Genomic DNA, 16,522 nt, shown 5'->3' with positions numbered 1-16,522 from the left:
TTCTGTCATCAGCCTTTCCCACTACGCCTGCTCTTGCTGACCCCTCCTTTACAAAATGTATCTGCAAACTTTTTTAAAGTTTTCTTTTGTCAAAAATCTGTTAGTAACGACATAAACACATCTCCATTGCCTGTTTCACTAAATCAAAGAGATAGCTTTGCTCATTTACACAAGAATTCTGTCTTTCCAGTAGGCAGTGCTTACCTCTACCCTACCACAGAATTTTTCATTTCGCCGATAAAGTAGCACTTCCCTCTACCTTACCCTTCTAACAAGCAAAAGGCAAACTGTTTCTCTGGGGATAAAACACATGTGGAGACTACAATACTCCTGAAAATTAAGGCCAGAGTTTCACAAGAGAACCTATTGCTTTCCACTCACACACATTCATACGGAGATTTCCTTATCATAACACAATTCCGTGTTATCACAATTCTTGAAACCAGGCAATGTTCAATTCAATGTGACTTCTCTTGCCACATAAATCCACTCCCTACTTCCCGGAAGCTTCAAATCTCCGACTAGATTTAACGTGGACAATACTCAACATTAAGTCAGGGGGGTTGTGCATTTGGATAGGCATCCACCTTGGATTCACGTTGAAACGAGTGGAGACAAATAGCCCGGATCTCACGTGTATCCTGATGTCACATAAGAAAACACCCAAGCTGGCCTTGATTAATATCTATTCGCGGCCAGTAAAACCTGGTGGCACCTCCGAAACACTGGATATGTTAACTGTGTTATTGCATAAATTGGGGGGTGACGTAGTATTGTTGATTGGAGGTGACTTTAATTGTCACTTTGAACCATTACATGGGGTTCCTATAATGACCAAGGCTGAGGACGAGTTCTGGTCAATCCCTCCCCCTATTGTTTACCCCGTTAAAAATTGGTCAGCCTTAGCTTTACAACTGACCTCCCTCTCCTTCACATTCTCCCTCAGAGCCTGTAATGGTCGTTTTAACAGTGACATTCCTGCTCACTTTACTTACAACGGCCTGGGGCACACATCAGTTATAGACTACTTTCTGGTGAGCCTGATACTTTGGCCAAACATTCTGGATTTTACCGTCTGTCGGCGCTCAGAAAGTGATCACAACCCTTTGATAACTGAGTTGAATTTCCAACTAACGTGCGGGGAGAGTGTTAAAACCAGTTCCCCCAGAAGTGATTTAAGGCTAGTACAAGGCGGAAGAAGAATTCGATGGGCAGCTGTAAAATCTTCTGCAGAAGTAATGCCAAATCTATATAGAAATGTAGTCCCCCTACTCGAAAAAACCAACCACGCCATTAGTGACCCTAATGCTACGGATATGACTGTATTTACTGCTATCCATAGTGAGATGGTTTCCTTGTTAAAGGACACCTTTTATAAAGCCGGTCCTATTAAAACCAAGCCATGTTTCAGTGGTAATCCCTGGTTTAACAGAGGATGTAGAGATGCCAAACTAGCACTACTATTGGCTCTTAAACAAGGAAATACACAACACATCATCCAGGCTAGACAAGCCTATAAGAAATTGATAAAATATGCTAAATCCGAATGGGAGGCTGATCGTTGGGCTGCTATTTCATCTGCCCTCGCAGCAAAGGATGCGAGGTCTTTTTGGAACCTTGTCCACACTGGGAATCCAGAAGGAGGCTCTGCAATTATTCCCAATATCTCAGAGGAAGCTTGGTCCTCCCACTTTAAAGACCTCTACTCTCTCTCTCCTTCCTGTACTCAGGTGGCTCCGCAGAGTCCTCTGGTTGTGATCCCCATTCTGCCTACGCAAAAAATTTCATTGGCCGAAGTAAAGATGGCAATACTTAGGATCCAGCCCAATAAAGCTCCGGGGCTCGATCGCATCCCAGGTGATCTATTCAGAGAAGAACCATCAGTCTGGGCCCCTTATCTTCTGGTTTTATTCAACGCAATCTTGGAGGGGCAACCTTTGCCTAGTACTTGGCTTGGGGCGGAGATCATCCCAATATATAAGAAGGGCTCTCCGCTCCAACCCTCCAATTATAGGCCGATTAGCCTCATCGATGCTACACAAAAAATTTACGCCAGGGTCTTGTTACAACGTTTGGAGAGCTGGTCTAGTGACAATAACATTCTGACGCCACTTCAGGCGGGATTTCGGGCGAAAACCTCAACAATTGATCAATTATTTCGGCTACAAGTGATATACTGGAAGCATGTGGCCTTGGAAGGGGGTAGTCTCTACCTCACTTTTGTCGATTTAAAATCTGCTTTCGACATGGTGGATAGAGAACAATTATGGTCCATCTTATTATCAATGGGGGTTCCACCCTATTTATGCCACCAGCTTAAAATCTTACATGCTGGTACCTTTGCAAAGGTACGCTTCGGTAAACAAGGACAGTTAACTGGAGCCTTTCCGATTGAGAAAGGTGTGAGGCAGGGCTGTGTCCTTGCTCCTACCTTATTCTCTCTCTTTCTCAACGGGCTTATCGAAGACCTTATGGCCGTAAAAGATATAGACTCCCCCAAAATAGGCGCCCGTAAATTTCCCGCCTTAATGTTTGCGGATGACACGCTTCTGCTTTCAAAATCTCCTATGGGGATGCAGCGCGTGTTAGACCAATTCTCCAACTTCTGTCTAAAAAGAAACCTGGTGATTAACATTGACAAGACTAAGTACATGGCTTTTAATGCAAAAACTGTTAACTGCCCCCACCCAACAATGGGCGGTAGACCTCTTGAAAGGGTTTCAACATTTGAATATCTGGGTGTGACCTTAAATGATAAAATGTGTTGGGGTCCTCAAGTGGCAAAGTCTAATTTAAGACTAACACAAGTAGCAGGGGGCATTCTCAAAGTACAGAAGAGTTGTACACTAAAAATAGTTAGTGCCCCGCTTGAAATTTTCAAAGTGAAAGCTAGGGCCTCCTCTCTCTACGGGGCAGAACTTTGGGGTCATACACAAATAAGTACCCTATCTATAACTGAAAACAACTTTCTTAGACAATTATTGGACCTCCCTAAAAGCACCCCTCTACTCCCACTAAGACTTGATCTTAATGTTTCTCCAATTGCAGACGCTATTGCCATTCGACCGCTACTTTACTGGAAGCGTCTCTGGAGCACACCGGAGTTGATGAGCTACAGGGAGGAACTCCAAATTGTCATGGCTTCTATTGGTTCCGGAAGGATCCCCTGGCTAGCCTTTGTAAAGCAGTCATTTATTTCGAATGGCTTTGAGGAACTCTGGTTTAATCCTGAAGCTTCCTGCACAGCTATTCCAAAGAAGTTTCTGAATAGTGTGGTCAGGGAAAATAACCTAAGTAACCATTTTCGCTCAGTAAAATCCTCAAGCTTAACTGATAATTTTCTGGATGTAAAATCCATTTATAGCTTTGAGCCTGCGATTGATTCAATTCAACCAACACTAGCCAAGAAACTGTATTTACAGTTTAGATATGACACACTGCCATTCTACTGCGTATCTGATAGGTGGAAGGGGGGAGTTGTACGACCCTGCCCTGGCTGCACTACGGAGGATGAAACCCCTGTCCATGTAATTCTATTCTGTCCTGCCTATGCTTATATCAGGAAGCCATGGATAATACAGTTGTGCAAGAACCTGGGCATAAAACATTATTTGGCCTTTTTTAGGATACTAAAAACAGACACCAATCCACTAATTATCTGTACAGTAGCCAAATTCCTACACTCAATGTGGATTGCTCGAAGGAATTTGATCAATAATGTTATTTTAACTTAAGACTAGCCAAATTGAATTTAAGAGAGCAAGAAATATTTTTTTAGTTTTTTTTAGGATTGTATTGCTATGATATTTTTTTAAAAAATAATGGAATTATTTATATTTTTAAAGGATCAATTGTTTTTAAACCTTGTAAATGTTGTGCAACTGCTATCATGAAACAAATTGTTTGTTTTTTCGTTTTGCTTATTTTCTGTTATGTGCTTTTATGGTAAATTCAACCGCAATAAAGCTATTTGAATTGAATTGTTAAACATAAATCGATAATCACCAAACCAATGCAATAAAACCATCAATCTGCTACCATGAAATCTGATGCAGCTCCACAGGCAAAATGTACATATTCTCCCTATGTCACAGATTCGTAATCACAACAACTAATTCATACATTCATTCATTGGTGGGGCCGATAACACCTACACACATTCGTCTCATTTGAATCCGTACATAGGATAAAAAGCACTGGACATGTGGGTACCTTATTACCTATCAGGATTAATTTTCTTTACATGATATTCATTTCATACATATGTACCTACCGAATCCTGACCTTAACATCAAGGCACTCCACCACTTGGTCGATGGACCAATTAGTTGGACTGGTTGATGGTGAATTAGAACCAGCTAAAACACAATTAAAGCCTAGGAAACATTTGATTATTTTCGGTAATTAATTAAAGAACCACAAACTCATTCCTTATTAATTCAATTTTTGTTTATCTAATCATAATTGTCTCCGCATTAGCATTTATGCACTACAGATCATAATATAAGGTCAGTTTATTTTCAAAGAGAAATCAGACATTTAGTAAATAAGCATAAATTTAGTAAGCGCATTTAATTAGTTACCAATTACCAAGTGTCTGCGACCTTCTGAATAAACAGAGAGTTATCTGCATTCTCTGGTACAATATCCGGGATGAACTGTCCGACCCCAGCAAAGATCAAACCATCAGATGAAATAACTTCCCGAAAATCAAAGAAACCCTAGGCAAACCATGGAAATCTTCACCAACTCAATGCAGACCCAACCTCATGAAAGATCAACCCGATGTCCACCCCCCTTTAGCGGATGTTGACTTTTTATACCCTTTTTCCCTATTACTTCATGCTAATGTGCAACAATTTAGGGGTAGAGAAATGTTCTGATTGGACAGTTTGGGGTTATCTGAGAGTTTTTCTAAAGTTTCCCATGGTAAACTGGTTCTCCATGAGACTTGGCATAGGAAGGTGCAATTTGTATAATTTCCTTTTTCTCCCGGGCGAAAGTTGCAAATGTAACGTTTAGAATAAGAAAAGACATTTCTCCACAGGTTCTGTATTGTCCCTTGCACTGTTCTCACAGCCTCGTCAGTTGGCAGACAAACACGTTCATCCTTGACAAGGAACACGGTGTCACAGATCTGAGGTAATTTTGAGATCTCCATAGCCCTCCGATTCTGCGCAGAAACCATCGCTCTCACATGGTGGCTGTCTTTGTAGAGACTCCATCTTGGGTACTGCGGCCTTTTAGGCCCGAATGCCAACTTAAGCAAAAATAGACATAACAGTAATTAGAATATGGAAATGAAGATGCTAATGTTTAAACCCACACTAATATCATTATATATTAGTATTTTCCTAGCTGTGGCAACATTTAAAGCGATAATACTCACCATTTTGTAATCCAGGAAGCGCAAACAATCACAAAGCAACATAAATCATGCAATTTTCTATTTCACCACAATCTAAAGTTAGTTTGCGTACCATAATGAATGAATTAATTCTAATTAGCATTTTAGTCCCACGTGTATCTCGTGTTTATCAAGGTGTAAAGGTTGATTAGTAAATTTCACTGCAAACCAGTTAGTGCAAGTTAGATTTAGAATGATTACGTAATTCATTTCATGCAATTTAGAGGAGGTATACAACATTTTGTTTTACCTGCTCCATCAGTAATATGAGGCATTTATTAAATTTCTTTTAATATAGCTCGATTTTGGCACCAAGCAATGAGAGCGCGTTACAACAATATCAGATTTACGTTACACATTGTTATATATCTTGTCATATACACTATATCCGTTATTTGATATATAGGCTCATTTGCCTGCCTGGTCATATTAGTCAAAATCATTTGGCGTACTGTGATTTTTGAACCTATATTCACAAACTTTAATCTGCCAAAGTGACACAGCAACGCGCAGTTGCCAAAAAACACATCAGACCTGCCAGAGGATACGACTTGTGAATCTTAAGGTAGGCTCGCACGTAACACATACGAACTCCCTGCAGTACACGGGTACTACTGATTGGATCAACAGCTTTGCTTCACTTCCGGGTCAGCAGACAGCCTGATCCTTGCCGAATCGGTGAAAGAAGTAATCGGGCTATACTTGTGACGTCATCCAGTTACTCTTGCGCAAGTGCAAGACTACCCTCGTGCATGCGCACGCATGTGCAGTACGCCGAAGAATCGACAGGGATGGATGACAGCAGTATCGGGCATAGTGGAGCTTGACTTGCTTAAATGTGGCTGCAGGTGAGGTAATGGGATTTTACAAAAACGTAAAGGGGTGGATGAGAGGGCCGTACTGCCGGTGCGAGCGGCTGGAGACGGTTGGTTGAGAATTGTGGCGCGCGCGCACGCGCCCCCTTCCTGTTTGTCTCGCGGGCTGTGAGGTACGCCTCTGGCCTCAAACGTTGCACTGCTACCTGGAGTGACCGTAGCTGAAGTTTGTGCAGGTGCGCGCGGCGCTAGGGAGAGTGACGGGTGCTGTTAGACGTTAACAGTGTAACTCAAGATCCCATGTTCCTATATGGACGGTCTTTGTTGCCGATGTAGGTGAAGACCATGTTTATTGTCGGTTGTCGTCGTTCATTTTTCTGTACCCATTGCTGCTTTTTTCGGCTCGTCTAAACTGCACATTTTTCTCTAAGGTGTGTTGCTTGGGATAGGCTCTGGGCGGTTGGTTTGCCTCTGCAAGACGGTGTACTCTGGATTAGTTCCCCTCTTCCTACATTGATGATCTGATTTTACATGATAGTACTTGAAAGAGCCCTTCGTGACTCTCCCTTTTGGTCCTCCTCTTAGATTATTAACCCGTTGATGGACGTTTTAAGCAGGTATCACTGCGACCTATCAGCACACAGTGAGGCTGGAAACTCAATCATTTTGCCGTGGTAGTTGTTTGTAAGCGGGTGCCCTCGCCCCTCTCTCTTTGTGGCTCTCATCCTGAGGTGGTCTCTTCTCACATGTCTGTTTACGGTGACCCTCTTAGAGTCTTTAGGGATTTCATTTGCAATTGATACACTAATCATCTTTGTCCATTCTGATTCTTTTGCTCCATTCGTATGCCTCTTTTTGAATTGCTTTGACACCGTCTGAGCCTAAACCCGGTGATTATGGCTCACCAGAATGCCCCGCATATGTGGGTGCTGAAAACCTCAAAAGTTTAGTCACCCCGCAATTTTACATTACCCAGAATCCACATTCACTGGATCGGAGACGGAGTTAATCCTTCATTGCGTGACGCACTGTGTCCCTGCTTTAAGACACTTATCAATACATCAGAAAGTACAGTAAATGTAACAAATGATCCAATTCAACTGAATGCTCGATCAATGGAAAAATTAAAGGGTTTTATTATGGAATAACTAAAACGTAGGGGTACTGAATCAGTGCCATGAAGGCTCTGAATGGAAATTATACATTGAATGCTAAAATCCGAATTTTTTTCAGAGTCCCAAGTGGGTATTAAAAACTGGGGAAAGTAATAGGCAGCATCCCTAGTAGAACAGGAAAGTGTTCTGGCTCTCCCCCAAACTGAGGGTTTCTATACATTGTTTTCACATGCAATTTTAAAATCTGCTGACTCACTTTGGTGTGAGCAGTTGTAGCATTTCATCAGCAACTCAGAGCTGATGGGGGGGGGGGGGGTCATATTGCCGTACCGTCTAAGCACTAACCCACTACATGAATAATTATTTGGTACCCGCTGTGCTTTTGTCGTCAGGCGATGTGAACAAAACTATGTACCTGAACAACGGCGTGTTATATGAATAGGCTACAGTGAACCATCGGCAGGACCTTGGAAATGTTTTGGGTTGTGATTGAAAGATCATCGACAGCAGAATAACAATAACAGTGCAATTAAACCAACACATCTCAGCTTGACTCGGCTGCAGAAATTACAAGGAAGACCTGGGCTCGAGGATGGGGTGGGGGGGGGGGGGTTGGAGAAACATGAATTACCTGGGTGGATTCCATCTTGGCAAAGATGGCGTTCATGTCTAAACTGAGGCCTAGTTGACATATGTCAGAAAAACACACTTCTTCACATTGAGAATTTGTTTCAAGTACTATATCAGTATATACATTTGTAATCAAGTGTGAAAATGTATTCTGCATGTCGATAATGATGCACTAAATATAAACACTTCTAAATCTTCTACAGTGGTGCGTTGGCTTTCTAAGCCCTGACATAGGTTTACTATTTATTTTGTAAACCGGTATATCTACACCCTTGGAAAATACTCATATGTAGCATAATTTGTCCTATACAAAGAAACCAGCATATATAAATAAGAGGTCCTAAATACAGAATACAAAATTCATAGTAGGCAGGCACGCAACGCCCATTGGACTGAAAGGGCTTCAGCCCACCCCCCCCTGTCGTGCGTCTCAGCCCGGGCAGTTGCAGTACGTGCTGCTGGGGTCTGGGCTGGGCAGTGTCTGGAGTCTTATCTCCGGCACGCCCAAGTTTTTCACAGGTCTTTAAAAACCATTTACATACCTTTTATAAACTGGTTTCCGGGGCTTAATTTTTTTCTGGTTCCAGGACCACCTGGGCCCCCACTCTGCCTATTCCTTACATTTGTACTTTACATTTACTGCTGTAGTGTGAGAATGCATTTCATGAAAAGGAATATAAGTAGGGTTGCCAAAAAAACAAGTATTTGCAATGCAATAGGTCTCGCATTTACGTGAGTTTAAGCTATAGGCATTGTAAATGACATTAGTTTAAACCCTCGTAAATGCGAGATCTATTGCATTGCAAATATTTGTTTAACTTTAAACCTGAGTGCGACCCCACTTCAAGGACAACGCGCTTGGTTTCTTTTTTTTCCTCTCAACTTTAACACTGAGCGCGGTGTCCTTGAAGCGGGCGCCATGCTGAGTGTTAAATTAAAACAAGCATTTACAATGCAATGGTCTCGGCAATATTATAGGTAGAGCTATTGGTATTGCTCATTATTTTTTTTATCATTTTTGTATCCCTAAATAAATGGCATTGTCATTTCTATTGGCATTAGCTTTTTTTTTGCATATGTGATACCTATTGCATTAGCAGAGAGAGAGTGAGGTAGTGAGAGAGAGAGAGAGGTATTGAAATCGAGAGTGAGGTAGTGAGAGAGAGTGAGGTAGATAGAGAGTGAGGTAGTGAAAGAGTGAGGTAGTGAAAGAGTGAGGTAGTGAGGGAGAGGGATGTTATGATGTAGTGATATATAAGCATAGAGTGATGTGATGTAGTGAGAGAGAGAGGTAGTGAAAGTGAGTTAGTGAGATAGAAAAAGTGAGGTAGTGAGATAGAGAGTGATTGAGGTAGCGAGTGAGAGAGAGTGAAGTTGTGAGGTTGTGAGCTAGAGAGTGAGGTAGTGATGTTTTGAGAGAGAGAAGTTGTGAGGTAGTGAGATGTAAGCAGAGTGGTGTTGTGATGTAGTGAGATAGAGAGAGGTAGTGAAAGAGACAGTGAAAGTGAGTTAGTGAGATAGAAAGAGTGAGGTAGAGAGATAGAGAGTGAGTGATGTAATGAGTTAGAGAGAGAGTGAAGTTGTGATATAGAGAGTGAGGTAGTGAGAGAGTGAGGTAGTGATCTTTTTAGAGAGAGAAGTAGTGAGATAGTGATATAGATAGAGGGGAGTAGTGATGTATAGAGAGTTATGTAGTGAGAGAGAGTGAGGTAGATAGAGTGTGAGGTAGTGAAAGAGTGAGTTAGAGAGTGAGAGGTATTTTCTGACGTAGTGAGATAGAAACAGTGAGTGATGTTGTGAGGTAGTGAGAAAGATTGAGGTAGTGAAAGAGAGAGTGAGGGATGTTGTGCGGTATTAAGATAGAAACAGGAGAGTGATGTAGTGAAGTAGTGAGATAGAGTGAGGTAGTGAAAGAGTGAGTGTAAGTGACTTAGTGTATTTGAGAGAGAGAGTGAGGTAGTGAGTTAGAGAGTGTGAATTAGTGATTTAGAAAGGCAGGCATTTTTAAGTTCAGCTCTTTCCTGACAGGAGAATAACATCTCCTTGTGATGGCATTGATCGGTTTAAAGTTCTCGCTCAAACTTTCAAGGTACCTTAAAGGGTAACCTTTTGAAAGGATATGGGTTTGTGCGTTTTTGGTCAAAAATGAATCCTGGTTAGAAGCACCCACGTTTCTTCTTCTGAGCAGTATCAGGCATTGGAGAGCAGCGTCCTGTATCCTCTGAAGAGCACAGCTTTCTGGCCCAGTCCCTAAAATTCTGTCATCCAAAGTACTGCCAAAGAGCAACCCTCAGAATTGTACAAATGTTTTTCAAGGAAGGCTCAGAACATTCCTGGTGGGGGGGGGGGGGGATGTCCTCGCGCTACTGGCTTCATGTTTTCTACTCTTTTATGGTACATCCGTCACCACACTGCAAGGTAAGAGGGTATATCTATAGACCTTGCTCCTTTTGAAGCCAGCTTTCCAAAACGTTTCATTTTTTTTCACCAAAATGGTGGGACAACGATACTAAAAAGATCGGCGACCCCAGCAAGAAATGCAGAGACGTCAGAACCTAATTCTAGGGGCCCGTTTGAAAGAAATACTGCAAACTCCAATACTTTAGACAATTTGCACTGCCTCTCCCCAGCTTCAGATCCTGCCCTCGCAGAAGTATAGCGCTTGCCTTCCTTTCTGCCGCAATACACGCCTAACTAACCATGTGGCGCGGACGCTATAAATACAAACTTTGTTTGGGCCCAGCTCTGCTTGACTCTAGGTTTTAACTTTTAGAAATCCTCCCGTTAAGTCTCATTACAAGGTTTGTTCAATTGTATTTGCGAGTGAAGGGCTGGGGCCCGAGACGCAACGCGCAGGGTGTGTACTTCAGAATCTGCCGCGCCCCGGGCCTGTGCACGAGCGGGCAAAGTCTACCCACCTCCAGCCACCGAGAACCCGGTGAAATCTTATCACCTCGCCACGGAGAGCATTACTGCACTCCCATGGAAACCAGGCGAAGAATTCCGCTGGTTGCTCCTTTTGAAACCAGCTTTCCAAAACGTTTCATTTTTTTTCACCAAAATGGTGCGACAACGATACTAAAAAGATCGGCGACTACATCTCTGACCCCAGCAAGAAATGCAGAGACGTCAGAACCTAATTCTAGGGGCCCGTTTGAAAGAAATACTGCAAACTCCAATACTTTAGACAATTTGCACTGCCTCTCCCCAGCTTCAGATCCTGCCCTCGCAGAAGTATAGCGCTTGCCTTCCTTTCTGCCGCAATACACGCCTAACTAACCATCTGGCGCGGACGCTATAAATACAAACTTCTTTTGGGACCAGCTCTTCTTGACTCTAGGTTTTAACTTTTAGAAATCATCCCGTTAAGTCTCATTACAAGGTTTGTTCAATTGTATTTGCGAGTGAAGGGCTGGGGCCCGAGACGCAAAGCGCAGGGTGTGTACTTCAGAATCTGCCGCGCCCCGGGCCTGTGCACGAGCGGGCAAAGTCTACCCACCTCCAGCCACCGAGAACCCGGTGAAATCTTATCACCTCGCCACGGAGAGGATTACTGCACTCCCATGGAAACCAGGCGAAGAATTCCGCTGCTTTCGACATCAGAGTAAAACAAGATCCTCACGGCCAGACGATAGCTACAAAATGGCGGATGGAAGCTTCAAAACTTTTTCGGCTTCGGGGGCGTGTTCCTGCTGTTCTAAAAAGGGCGTGGCTAAAAAGTGGAAAGAACAGCAAGGAACACGCCCCCGAATCTGAAAAAGACGGAGCCTATTTGGAGGGACGGCTCTCTCCTCCAATGGCTGGCCTCCGTTTAGGAAGCCAGCCAATGGAGGAGAGGCAAAAAGAGAGGCGGGCTAAGAAGCCACTCTAGGAAACATTAAATCTCGACTTCCGGTTCTGCCTTCGGCAGACCGGTAGTCCTCGACCTAAAAAAGAAAACGAGCGTGGGGTCCTTGAAGTGGCGCAGCGCTCAGTAAAAAAATAAAATAAACAAATGGAGCACGGTGTCCCTGAAGTGGGTACCACGCTCACTATGACAATAAGAAAAAAATCAAACTGAGTGCGATGTCCCAGAAGTGGACACCGCGCTCAACATGAAAAATGAATACAATTGAAAATGATCGCAGTGTCCCTAAAGCGGGCGCCGCGATCATTATGCAAATTCCCCAAAAAGCAGCCGCCATTGTCCCCATCAGTGCCAATAGCAAAAATAGTGCTCACCCCCTAGATAAAGCAGGCCGTGTAACCAGCCAAGTGAAAGGTCCAGTCGTTATGGGCCTTAACAAATTGAGACAAGGGGGTACAAAGGCGGGACTAACAAGCCCATTTATGAATTTGAAGCCACTATTTAAGGAGGACAATGACACCAGGCCAATGACCAATATGGGCTGAGAGTGGGAGATGCTTCAACAACATACCCTAATACAGCATGTCTCGCAGAGCGAGCAGTGTATGCGCGCTGCCGCCAGGCTCGACCTAAAAATGCCAGCCATGTGTTGTTTAAAGAGTCTGCAAAGACCTCGTCTTGACACTAAATAGGGTTATAAATAAAACAAAAAGTATGTATTCATTTGTAATGTGACCTCTGTCTTTCTTCCCTTTAATTAGATCATTCAGGCAGTCCTAGAACACAATTAAAAGTGCTTTTTATTTATATTTGCTTTTCGAAGTATGCACAGATAAGTGCTCAGGGGTGTGGAAATTTTAAAATCTTCTTGTCCATGGGACAAAATGCAAAACAAATCTACATGTCCTGTAAGACAATCAACTTGTCCCACTGATTCCCAAATCAATAATGTAGGAAGACACAGAGCCATTAATGGATTTTTGTTTTAATATAACTGACCAGTGATATCAATGGTTTGCAAACATGTTAAAGTAAACTTGACTTTATTGCTGAGAAAAGCGATACTCTCCTTTAAGTACTGAAACACAACAATAAATGATCTTCAATGAATCAATCAAATGACACTTGTTAAAGCCCACAGCTGGTTCCAAGGTAGCGTCCCAGCGCTCTAGCAGACAGTAAAGGCAGGCCAAAATAACAAGAAACTAAACAGAGTCAAATAGCCAAATTTTAAGTTGCCTTTAAAAGGCTGACAGTCAGTTAACCGTAACTGAAAAGGAAGACTGTCAGTAATGTTACCGTGTGTACAGTAAAGGGGTTGCCTCCACAATGAGACTTCTGAAATTTTGGAATCCACAGAAGGTGACTATTGTTGGATCTAAGTGCCCTCTTTTGAGTATACAGAGACAGTCTATTCTGCAGATAACATGGGGCCTCACCATGATAAGTGCTGAAAGCCAACATTAGAGTTTTGAAGTTGATATGCTATACCACTGGAAGCCAGTGCAGATGTCTCAAATATGGAGAGATAATATGGCACCTCGGCACTCTCCTGATTAGTCGTGCCGCTGCATTTTGAATTGGCTGAAGTCAGTGTATCAAATATGCAGGAAGACCAAGGTAGAAACTGTTAAAGTAGTCCAGATGGGACAAAATTAAAGAATGAACTACTGTTTTCCTTGTCTCTTCAGGAACAAGATCAAGAAACTGCTTTATCATTTTCATCTTCATAAGGCAGACAGACAAAATATGTTTAATTTGAGACGTAAAAGAGGGTGGAGTCAAAGATGATGCACTCATTTCTAGCAGATTTGGTATGATTAGGACAGGTGTTCGGCAGGCCACCACCAGATAGAAGGTGGCAGGGGCCATTTTGGTAAAACCCAAATCTTTTGTCAGAATTTTGTTTTAAACTATTTGCATCCATCCAAGTTGTGACTGCTCTAAGACATTCTTTGAAGTTGTGAAAAGCTTCCTCCATAGTATCTTGGAAGGGTCTCGAATAACTGACTTCAGGTATGGGAGCTTGGATATACTGGTCCAAATCACAAGCAGCAGCATATTTGCAAATCCATCCATGTTGGTTGTATGTGGAAATATCTACTGCAGAAACATCATGCTGTCAAAATATTGAGAACCAAAATATAAAGTCTGTAGTTAGGAATAGTAAATCTTTACTTACCAATTACCCTCTCCAAATGTTGATGCTCAATATTTTGTATATAATATTCTGGTAGCACAATATTCTGAAGCCAAAATGAAGATGGAGTACCTCAGTGTTGCAGTAAAAAATAAATGGATGAGAAATGCTGTGCAGTTGGGGAGGTGCTTTCTGTCAAGAAACGGCTGGCCTCCTTCCAGCCTAATTAGTTCTTCCCATTTCATCTTGCCATACTGACATACTCACTGCTCATACACACAACCCAACTGCAATGACACACACTCTGGGACAGACAAACCCACCCACTGCACACTCAAACACCACCATAGCACAGATACATAGCTACACTGCAGATGCATAGACTCATACATCACTTAATGGAAAGACACACAACCCCATGCAGGACCACACCCATAGAGACATACCCTCCGTGCAGACGTAAGCACACCTCCTATAGATAGACCCAAATACGTCCCATTGATAGGCAGTGCTTAACAGGAAAGGTTTGCATAACATATGCCTAACTTGGCCCTGACTGGAGCAGAGATACTGCCCGCAAAGATATCCATGGATTTCTAGAAAAGGCTGAAAGAAGCCACTCATTTTCTGTTCTAAGGAAGGACATTCTACAAATGTATAAGAAATACAAATGAATGTTGCAGAAGGGAAAGGGTTCCAAGGAAGTATTACATTAGGTGGCAATGATATCCAGCATAGGTCCACAAGGGCAGGTCAGAATCCATGGCCAGACTTTCAAAATTACCAATAAATATTCAAATTAGTTCTAATGAGATTAAATTGGTATTTGATATTTTATGTGATAATCCTGAAAATATAGTATGGGTTTGGCCCTCTTTGCCACATGTTGGACACCCCTAGTGTCTGGCTGTTTAGGATCTCTAGTTTGCCAATGCCTATTTCAACTTTGGTTCGCAAATAGCACAGCTTTTCAGGTTGTTAGGCTCAAAGTGTAGATGTGCACTTGTAAAAAGATTCATCTACACCTGCCTTTTCTTGTGAATATTTTCTGAGGTGTGAGAAGAGGGTGTTTCAGGAGGGTATTTCAGGGTCGGTATGCCCTGGGAAGTTTTTGCACACCCACAAAATTATGCATTTGGGAGTGTTCACAAATCTTTCCACAGCCCATTCTCATCATGGACATGGCCACATATTTATTCATATCAAAGATCAAACAGAATCTTTGTCCAGGGTAAAAGCATTTGACAGTAGATTGTCACTCAGAAGTAAACTGAAACCACTGATCTGTCAAACATAGGCAATGAAAAAGAGCTAAAAGCATAACTCTTAAATTGCACACATAAAATAACACTACGTCAAATTTAAATACCCTGGAAATTTGAAACTGTAATGCCTAAGCACACTGAAAATTTGGCAGCGCCTCTCCCGAACACAAGCTCACCTTTCAGCACCTGAATCACAAGGTGTATGCCCTCCTGGCGGCTATTCGGGGTCTCTTGGAACCTAAAGCACCATCCAACTCCACTGCCCTCTTTGGCACGGCCTCAGCCGACTGCTCCAACCCTAACAAAGCCGCCATGGCCAGAACAGGAGAGAATCTGAGCCAAACGGGACACCGCACACCGGATGAGACAGCCCTCTTCAGCGCTACCCACGCAGGACTGCTTCCGGGCGCACCAGTAGATAATGTTTGTAAATACAAACTCACTATCCTGCATTAGCAATCGTCACCACACTTTCGAATTGTTGCACCAAAGGAAAAAGAGAAAACGGACAACAAAACCGAAGGAAGAAAGAATTTTCCGTGGCTCAGCCCATATTGTATTGCGTTCTTATTGTAAGTTAAAATACCTTTACTATGGAGTTCATTCTTGTAAATTTTCAAATTTAAATTCAAATTTATTTATTATGTTTTGGCTCTCAAAGAGGGCCACATAAACATGTACAGACAAAGCAACACAGTCATCAAAAGTACAAGAATTATAAAAACATAGTATTCGAACCGTGATAGGTACACTGCAAGCCATCAGTCCCACAAGGCCGGGCCGGCACAATCTTCCAGAAAATTTAATAAATAGCTAAAAATCCTTTAAAAAAGTTAAAAACATAAGCACAGAACATTTCATTTGGTGGGCAATAAAGTGCATGAAGAAAATCTTGTAAAGTGACAATGCTGAGGCGTAGACAGATTACTTTAAGCCATCGCTTGCGCAAGCTACGTAACATAGGACAAATCAAAAGTACATGCATACAGTCCTGGTTATTTAATTTACATAGATTGCACAACGGTGAAGTGCCATGCCATTTGGACAGCAACACGTTAAGAGGGATTAAGTCATAACGTAATAAAAACCAAAACCTACGTATCCCATGTGGCAAGTTCCACAGGGCATACGGTTGGGGCTGTTTCAACCTATAGGAGGAGATCAGCGGCTCCACATTCCTTTTATCTCCAACTGTTTTTTTGTCGGATAGAAAACAATACTCCCATTCTTGTATATTTTTGTGGCAATTAGTAAACAAACAAAAAAATGCAGACACTACGCTCTTAAAGACCCCTCTCCTTGC

The 16,522-nt window shown here is 42.4% G+C and overlaps 1 protein-coding gene across 11 annotated transcripts in view; it reads left to right on the top strand.

Annotated features, from left to right (window-relative positions):
- The first annotated feature begins 6,178 nt into the window (after positions 1 to 6,178).
- Positions 6,179 to 16,522, top strand: part of BCLAF1 (BCL2 associated transcription factor 1) — a 372,683-nt gene continuing 362,339 nt past the window's right edge. For 8 of the 11 annotated variants that reach the window (XR_014963044.1, XM_085611511.1, XM_085611510.1 and 5 more), the window contains exon 1: positions 6,179 to 6,255. The gene's annotated coding sequence lies outside the window, so the exon portion shown is untranslated. Of the gene's footprint in view, positions 6,261 to 16,522 lie in introns of all 11 variants that reach the window. The other 3 variants (XM_085611508.1, XM_085611506.1, XM_085611502.1) reach the window with 1 other exon arrangement.

The sequence above is a fragment of the Triturus cristatus genome, chromosome 6 (genome assembly GCF_964204655.1).
Source record: "Triturus cristatus chromosome 6, aTriCri1.1, whole genome shotgun sequence".
In the NCBI taxonomy this organism is placed as follows: Eukaryota; Metazoa; Chordata; class Amphibia; order Caudata; family Salamandridae; genus Triturus; species Triturus cristatus.
This window is presented reverse-complemented; position numbering and strand designations above follow the sequence as displayed.